The 8,870-nt window shown below is 45.3% G+C and overlaps 1 long non-coding RNA gene across 1 annotated transcript; it reads right to left on the reverse strand.

Annotated features, from left to right (window-relative positions):
• Nucleotides 1-754: 754 nt before the first annotated feature.
• On the reverse strand, nucleotides 755-3,319 carry LOC147047684 (uncharacterized). Its single transcript, XR_015068042.1, has 3 exons — nucleotides 3,201-3,319; nucleotides 1,356-1,495; nucleotides 755-1,033 (listed from the first exon to the last, which is right to left on the reverse strand). It is a non-coding gene; the product is annotated as an uncharacterized LOC147047684 (long non-coding RNA).
• Nucleotides 3,320-8,870: the final 5,551 nt, after the last annotated feature.

Below are 8,870 nucleotides of genomic sequence, written 5' to 3' on the forward strand. Positions count from 1 at the left end.
CCCTCCCTACCTCCTCTTTGTTTGAAGAGTCCAGCCCCTTCATCTGGCCGGAGCAGTGGATTTAGTTACCTGCTTTCCTTCAAAGATGCCCCGATAGGCAAAGTTGATACACCTCTGGCAATTTGTACACTCCTATTAGTGACCACGGTGGCTACATTAGTAACTGTCAGCGGGCCCTGCCCGATGCACTGCTCTCATGTGACCCGATTCATCGCGTTGGGTGTGTCTCGGTGGCAGTGATGTATACTCGGCGGGATTTTACTGATGCATAATCACTCACGTCTCTCACAAGGCGCAGTTGTCTTTACTTCAATAGGCTGAGGAAACAATGAGTGGAGCGGAGCTGAGTGGAGTGGAGTGGAGGGTGCAGAAACAATGGCCTACTGGGCATCCTAACAATGTCTTCTCGTGGCTAATGATGATCACTAGTTGATTTCCACTTATTCGGACTGACTCTATATTTTCTCATTTCAATAGAAACAGCCGAGGCCCATGATGCTGAATTGACAAGGCGTTCAATTTGTGACTTTTCATAATGGTAAAGCCAGTAAAAGTCCCGAGACTCTTACCGAATGTAAAAGACAGCGAAATTGTTGCGCACATCCATTATTACGCTAGCATTCTCTTTTGTTCTATTCATTTATATCTTGGGGAGCAAGTCATCCGGCTACGGTTGAATGAAAACGAAAACATGCCCCTCCCCCCCCTGCAACCAAAGAAATTCTTTGAATCAATTCACATTTATTCCAGACAATTGGACAGGACTATAGATCAGCGGAGGTTATGTTGGCTAAATGAGCACAAGATGGAAAAGGCTGTCTGAGGCAAAGCTGTCCCACTGATTGTCCCTGGCCACGACGACTCCACACTACAGCTTGGATATGAAAAGCATCGGCCGCTCTACCGTCCATCTTCAGCAGGTTCAACATTCTTGTCTCCAAAGTACATTGTGCTGTCCCGTGGCTCCATCCTCTCATTCCTTTTGCTGCATGTTTGTTATTCTTACATGGTGGCATGGTGGACAGCACCCGGGCTAAAAAATGCATGAGATTCATTTTGCACCCTCCTGACCTCCAATTTAAAATCCCAACCTCCGCCCCAGCGAGCCGCTTCATCCCGAGCAGTCTCTCTATTGCTCTGCATTGCGTAGCATAAATCAAATGGCACCGGACTGGCGCTCGCTCACTCCCCCCCCCCCCCCCCCCCAGAGTCATCGCCCTTCTCCCCGTGTTACATTGTATTCACAAATTTAGTGGCATTGTAAATAGATAAACACAAGCAACATCTATCAATGCAACTTGCAGAGAGGCCGTGTAATCAGAACGTTGGAGCCACGGCCAGTGATCTCCATTTACCTTGGGATAAATCCATCGCAGCGGCCGCGGCAGAGCGCTCTGACAAATCACCCCAGTCAGCCCGTGGCTTGGCCAGCTCGGCCCGGGCCTCATTGGCCTGGCCCCCGAGTAGTCTTGGCCCTCAACGGAAAGGATGGGACCTGTCAAGCGTGGCCGGATTAAAAAGTATACTTTGAAAGAAATGATTTGTTATTAAAGAAAGCCTCAGTGTGAATTTGGAGCAGCGGCAACAAATCTGGGTGACAGGGGGGAGGGAAAGCTGTGTTTGCACTTGATGTCCAGACAACAATCTTTCTCACCCACTTTCATCTCCTAAATGTTGAATTGCCTCCCATTCTAATAAAGGGTTTTGTTTAGCTCAATTTTAGGCCCTATTTTTTGCACTGTTAATGGAAGCCAGGATTCATTTTTATCCCAAGCACATTTGATGAGATTTAAAAAAAAAAAAGCATCATTCTTTGTAACTAACCCTAACCCCAAGTGTCTGTCTGTCTGTCTGTTTCCAACTGTGCTCGCCATACATGAGATGTGATACGATTCAATGGTGAATTCTACAATTTGATTCACTTCCATTCTGGCTATCACTCATGCTAAATTCTAAATTCTCGCAAAGGAATTGAACCATCTTCCAGGTTGCAATGGCCAGCAGTATAACATAGAAAAGCATAACGAGATGATCATGAAAAATGCAACCTTGCCCTTGTCCCAATGCTGTTGGTGCTAATCAAAAGTGAGCCCCTTCGGTCACGGGCCTTTAAAGGATTGTAATAGCTTTCTATAAGGACACAGTCATTGTTTCAAGACTTGGAGGTTATGAGGGAGCAGCTGTAGGATGTTTTATGATCCATTTTCAGAGTCTGCCTGTTCAGATGGTCAAGCAATGCGTTGGATATACGACTTTCTGGTGTACTGACAGCATGGTTAAAAACAAGAGCAGGGCTGAGAAAATAAACATTATTTCTCCGTGCTTCTCCTGACGTTTGTCTTTGAGGCTTGAGATTTAATGACCGGCACAAAACAGTCCGCTGTAAATTATTTGAAGGTTGGAGGTATGCGCAATCTCGCTGACAGAAAATATTTGTTGTTGCTTTTTTTTACCGTGTGTGTTTATGAGTGTATGGCTTGGAGGCATACGCTCAAAAAAAAAAAAGCACAAACGACCTCGGGTAGCCAATTCCCGACTTTTGTGGCAAAGTTTTGCAAAGGACACCGAGGGTACAATACATTTGTTCTTTGGTGTTTACGTTCACTTTTATAATCATTCTACATTTATGAGATGCGGCGATGACTTTGGCGTCCGCTTGAGGCCATCATCTCCCCGTGCTGCAGTTTAGCTACGACAATAATGTGCCCGTTTGCTTTCTTCCTTTTGAAAGGAACGAGAACAAGTAACAACGGAGAGATCTATGAAAGAGAGAGAAGCTCCATCTGTGCAAACATCCACTTAAAACATATCCATGCTCATTGGCCTTTTGGTGCTGGGCAAACATTTGCTCATCAAATCAAGTTGTTTGAAGATGAAATTCACACGGCAGTGATGTGAAGAAAAACAGGAAAATATTTGTCATTACTGGGTTCCTCTGCAAGTGTGAGACCTTTCGACCAACACGCACCTCCGCCGTGCGTCCCGACAGACGCTTTCATTCACAAAGCTACACACGCTGGGACAACACAGCTGCCAGAAAGAGCAAAGGTTACAGCATTGTACAGAAACATACATCAACTGAAAAAAAAGGAACTACAAATTCCAAAAATGGTGTGTGGGACAGGGGCAAGAAGGTTTATCAGTCCATCTTTATGTACAATTTGAGTGGCTCAAATATCTTCATCTAAAATAAAACTCACCATTAAGCATCTGCTCCGTAGCTTTGCGTTGGTCGCCGTAACGGCAGAAAATCTTGCTTCAGGATCATCGGGACCAACTGGTAGCAGAACGGATGGCAGCGTGGCAAGACAACAGGTCGTGCAAACTGCCATGGTGGCTGTGCAGGCTTTAAATAGGCTAGGGTGGGTGGCTGGCTAACAAGCTGGCAGCAGGTGTGCAAATCAGCTATAGGTGCGCTCATGCAGATCCACGATAGAGTTGGATTATTATTCTTATCACTTTCAAATGTTGTCAACATACACTACTCATGACTGATAAGGATTATGGGTGCGCTGGAGACAAGTCTTGCAAGTCTTGGAGTACCCCAAGGAGTGCTAGATCACATGTCAAATGCATGTTTTTGGAATGAAGCGAGAGTGAAAAGGCACACAAGGACAGCCGCCGCCGACATCATATGCAAGGGGAGAGAGAGAGAAAGAGAGAGCTTGGGTGAGTCTATTTCTGCAAATCTGGATCGTGCTTTACATGACACGCTCGACATGAAAATCGCACGAGTAACACAACTTTGAGGGCTACAATGATTCTAGCGGAAAGGTGTCGATAAATCATAATATGTTTGTAAAAAGACATTAGAGCAAGCGCTTAGTCGTGATGGACAAAAGTCCATGAATGACATGTTGACAAGAGCAAAGCCATTGGGCTCAACCTTGAAAAGAGCAGCGTGAACGGAAAGAGCATAACATCCGTCCTCCCTCACTTACCTCGGGCTTACTAGCCTATAAAATCATCACATTTGGTCCCTCTGTATTTGTTTGATGATATTTTCCCTCCATGCCATTGAAAATATGCGAGATGTTATGTTACACCCTATTGATTAGCGCTGTTAATTAAAAATTTAATTAAAGTTTTTTACGGTCTGTGTTTGACTTGCGATAATAGTACGGTGTGAGGAGCCCGGCCCGAGCATCAATCATGCCTTTATTTGCAGTGCTTGGCCATCAACAAATACAACAGTGTACATAAAATTTTACTAACATTGATTTTGAAAATATGAATATGACTTTAAACACGGGAGATGCATCATTCAATTTAGAGCCAGAAAGCATAAAATCCCAACGCTATAACTCAGTTAATGAACGGGAAAAGTCCATTACGGAGCTATCAGCGGGCGCACGGTCTGAATCCCGCACGCCCGAAGGAAGCCGAATCATTTACTTTAAGCTGCGCTGACGACTCCTTTAATAACAGCGGCCAATGTATTGTGAAAGCAATAGGAGTTCAGACGAATGGCTGATTTTTGTTCTCCATGGCAAATCCAGAGGATATTATGCAAACCAAATTTCAATTTCATTTCTGCCCTGCGTATCCATCATGTGTATCATTCTGCGGGAATCATTTAACGTGACAAATAACCGTCGGCTCTTAATGTAAGCTTATGTGAAGGTCGGGGGAGCTGAAGAGGAATTGATGCGGCCGGCCGGCTGGCTGCCTGGCTGCCTGGCTGGCAGGCTGGCTCTCTGGCTGGCTGGCTGTCTTGAAATACTTTCTTGTCCTGCTGTAATGGAGCTAATTCGCCGCTGTTAAATGGTGGTCACAGTGTAATTTGCTGATATGATAAACGTTTGGCAATTTGTTGGACAAACTGTTTCTTTAGATTGGGATGCATCCGTGTTTTCTTATTCATTCTCTGGAGCCCGACAAGTGCGTCTGTGGCCTGACTGTATTCAATGGACGCTCCTGAGGTGGTGACCTCTGCTCTAATGGAAGACACAAATGGCTCGGATGCAGATTCTGTGGGATTAGGAACCAAGTGAGGAGGGAAATTGTGAAGAAACTCCAGGAAAGAAGATGACAGTGAGACATAAGGGGAGGCATCGACAGACAGACAGACAGACAGACAGACAGACAGACAGACAGACAGACAGACAGACAAGGCTCTGTCCTGGCTCATCTGTATCCAGCAGACTCTGTTAATTACAGGAATGTGAGTTTGAAATGAAGTGCTGAGTAGCGTGAAGCGGTAATGAACAGAGATTGGCCTGGCACTGGCTAATACGCTGGAGGCCTTGTGCTATTTATGACCCAGGGGAGGGGGCCTGCCTCTACTTTATCCCGGTCTTCCCCATTCCCACCCTCTCACCTACTCTGCGCTAGCCATGGAAACTATTCAACTCTGATTTAATATTGAAAGAGTCATCATGAAAAAAAAAAAAATTACTTTTTAACGGGTACCCACACAATTGCATAAAAAAAAGACATCATTATAAAGCTATGTATTGTTTGTCAACCACAACAAATCATATCATGAAAACACAAAATGTACATTATCCATCTAATTCTGTGTTTGTTACTTTAAAGTGTCACCCGTGGGGAAAACAACAACAAACAGATGCAAAGAAGCTGTCAGTTGATGTTCAAAAATGTTGACTTCCTGAAATCTTGCTTCGGCAAAAAGTGGCCGTGCTGTTTTCTCCCAGTTCAGGCTCCTTGGGTGCACCATTGATGCTAGCCTGACTGATGTGTCTCTGCATTGTTTTCCAGGAAGATCATTGAGTGGCATGTTGTTTTAAGAGCTAAGCTCCAAGCAAAAGGCCCCATTGTGCGAGCCATCCTCCCTAAGGGCCACAAGATGGCTGGCTCATTTCGAGCTTGGCGCTGTTAAACTAAAACCAGGCTTTGCATAACTTCACTCACTTTCTTCCTTATCTCGGTGCAAGCAATTGGAACAATAGAAGCACAATCAATACATGACATTTCCAAAGACGGATGATTCTGGCTGCAACTTTTGGACCGGATGTGGATGTTACTGGCAACGTGTGCAGTCTTTTGTTCTTATATTCATTCTACCATTGGAATATCAACCAAATGGGCAGAAACATACACAATGTACACACACAATGGCAAAGAGAGCACATATATTCCATATATACTAGCCAGACTATGATAAATGCTGCCGTATGTGCACATTTGACATGAACTGTGTCTAATCAGCACTTCTTCCAGAGGTGAATATTGACAGCTTTTGTTATTCATAGCATATTTAAGCTATTCTATTTTCCTCCTCTGCTGCCATAATGTTGCGGAACACATCCTTTTAAAAAAACGTCTTGAGGCGTGACATTATTAGCCATAAGGAGCCTATTGAAAGAGCAAACAGGGCTGCTTGTTCCTTTTATGGCCGCCACGCTCTCGGTGAGCGGCGGGGTTCAAAAGGCCACGGCCTTCCTGCCCTTGCCACATACAGCCGCCGTCTTTTTATACCCCCTTTAATCGAAACACCGTGTACTACATCAGCGTTATGCTTTGGGCAAATTAAGGTCACTATATTGATTTGATATTTGTCATGATGCGACGGGCACCGACCGCTATGCTCACAAACGGTGCCGCCGTTGACGTGTCCCCCCCTCCCTCCCTCCCTCCCTCCCGCTCTATATCATTGTTCATAGAGCTATATTTGTGCAGGGAGGGAAAGGAAACAAAGGGAAATATGATGATGGAATGAAAAAAATATAACGAAAAAAATATGATGATGTCATCCTATTTTCCTTTGTTTTGCTTTTCAACTGAAGTCGGCCTCTTCGTCCTTCCGTCGAGCTACATTTACACGGATGCATTGATTTGGATTAAAAACCCGATGGGAATAAAACGGTGAGGGTGAAATAGCGTGAGAAGCGCAACGCTGATCTGTCCGCTCATCAGTTCAACTGCATACAGACATGGTAGATATTTCAAGATATATCGAGATATCTTTTGAATAGAACGCTATTAAATGATAGCACGTGTATCGTGAGACATCCTGTATGGAATAGAGAAGCTCTATGCATAATTCATGTTGCACACATGCATGTTCTCATATTTATCATGTCATTTAACAGGGACAGGTTCAAGGCCTGAGGCCTGGATAGGATAAGTACCCCCTGTGGCCCTCTTAGGGCTTCAAATGTGATCCAAAGAGGAAGGGGGGGATCACTTTATCTTTGTCACTCCATGTACTTGGGCAGACACCAAACGGATACTCCCCAGCCAGCCCCAACACACCGACACGCATGTACACACGGTGAGGAGCGCGTGGGCTGCTACGGGCCAATCTATTATTCCCATGTTGATGAACAGTAATATGAACGTAACTGTATATACACTCGTGGGAGCTACAATTAACACTGACCTCACTGTAATGGGAAAGAAACTTGTGCGAATATTGTTGGTCATCGATCTTTATTTGCACAACACATTGTAACGGCAAAGTACGACCAGCCCGTGCTGCAGTCTGGAGGGAGCGTACACAGCCACATCTGGGAGAGGCAGAATGATAACAAAAAAAAAGAAAACACCATGAAGTGGTTTCATATTAAACTCCATTCACAAGTCAAACTGAAAAAATCCACCCGAAAAAAATCTCAAAAATAAAGTACCATTGTCATTTGTTGACTCTTTTGGACTTTCAATTGTCCCCATAAATACAATATGTAGTGTATTGTATCTTCCTGCACGCTCCACCGCCTTCTGAATAAGCGGCATTCAGCAGGACATGTTCCTGTCAAAGATACTAAATTATGCAAGTGGAATCTTGGGCTCCCTGCATGAGTCCCCCTAAATGAGATGTCCGTAGGGATAATAGGGCGGCCTGCTGCAAGCGAACGCTCCGTGCGCCTCTTTTCATGCCAATTAGACTCTGGGATATAGTCACGGCAGATGCACCAGAGGAGACGCAAAAAGAATGGCCTTTTTAAAAAAAAAAAAAAGATTTATATTAAAAATATATTTAAGATGTATTTTTATACATCTATATAGATATATAAAATGGATCAAGAATTCAAATGAAATCTTCAAAACCAATGAAATATAACGCATCAATAATATTTTCTTCACTTATCGCTGAGTGCCGACTTTTACTCTTGGGTTGAAGGTGGCGGTAAATAAATATTAGCGTCTAAACGTGCCACTTGCTTGCATCTCTTGGGCTCCCTCTGCTGCCGCCGCTGCCGCCGCTACCTTCCCTGGAGCATTTCATTGTGCCGCCACCGCCACCGCTGAGAACATTCAGCGTCAGACAAAAAGGCAAATGGCCCGTAATGGGCCTAATGAAGTGTAACAAGAGCACAGAGCATACCCTGCTGACACACAGGGGCCCCAAAATTGGATTAGTGATTAACTATGTTGTCCCGCATTGAGTCAAACGGCTGTGGCGACACAAAAAGTCTTTGCTGCCTAGTGTGCCGGCCGGCCTGCCCTGCTGGGAACAAGGGCCGCCCGCCCTCAGGTACGTAGATGATGAGAAACAGCGGATTGAGTGAAGGACCGGAAGGGAGCTTTTCACAGGGGCTGTCCCCAGGGTCGCTAGCAGCGTCAGGAGGCCCTACCGTGCGCCGAAATGAGAAAGGCTCCGTGCACCTGAGCAAGGAGCCCGGAGGCTGTGGGAGAGCCGTAGCCCGGATCTTCCTCACTCTGCTCCCCCTCCTCCCATGCAAGCAGCTCCTCACATATATCTTGGCGGAAGGGAGACAAGAGCGCCAGCGCAAATCAAACCTACCTCCTATAAATTACCACTTTCATTCTCCCTTAAGCTCTCTCTCTCTTTCTCGCTCTCTCCCTTTCAGCCTCGCATCATCCCTCCTTTGCTCCCTGGCTCCTCTGCCAGCCACGAGCTTCTAAACCCGGCTGTCAGAGGTTCAGTTGCGATGTGGCAAAGT

This window comes from Syngnathus leptorhynchus, chromosome 13, assembly GCF_054491065.1.
Source record: "Syngnathus leptorhynchus isolate UIUO chromosome 13, UIUO_Slep, whole genome shotgun sequence".
NCBI classification, from domain to species: Eukaryota; Metazoa; Chordata; class Actinopteri; order Syngnathiformes; family Syngnathidae; genus Syngnathus; species Syngnathus leptorhynchus.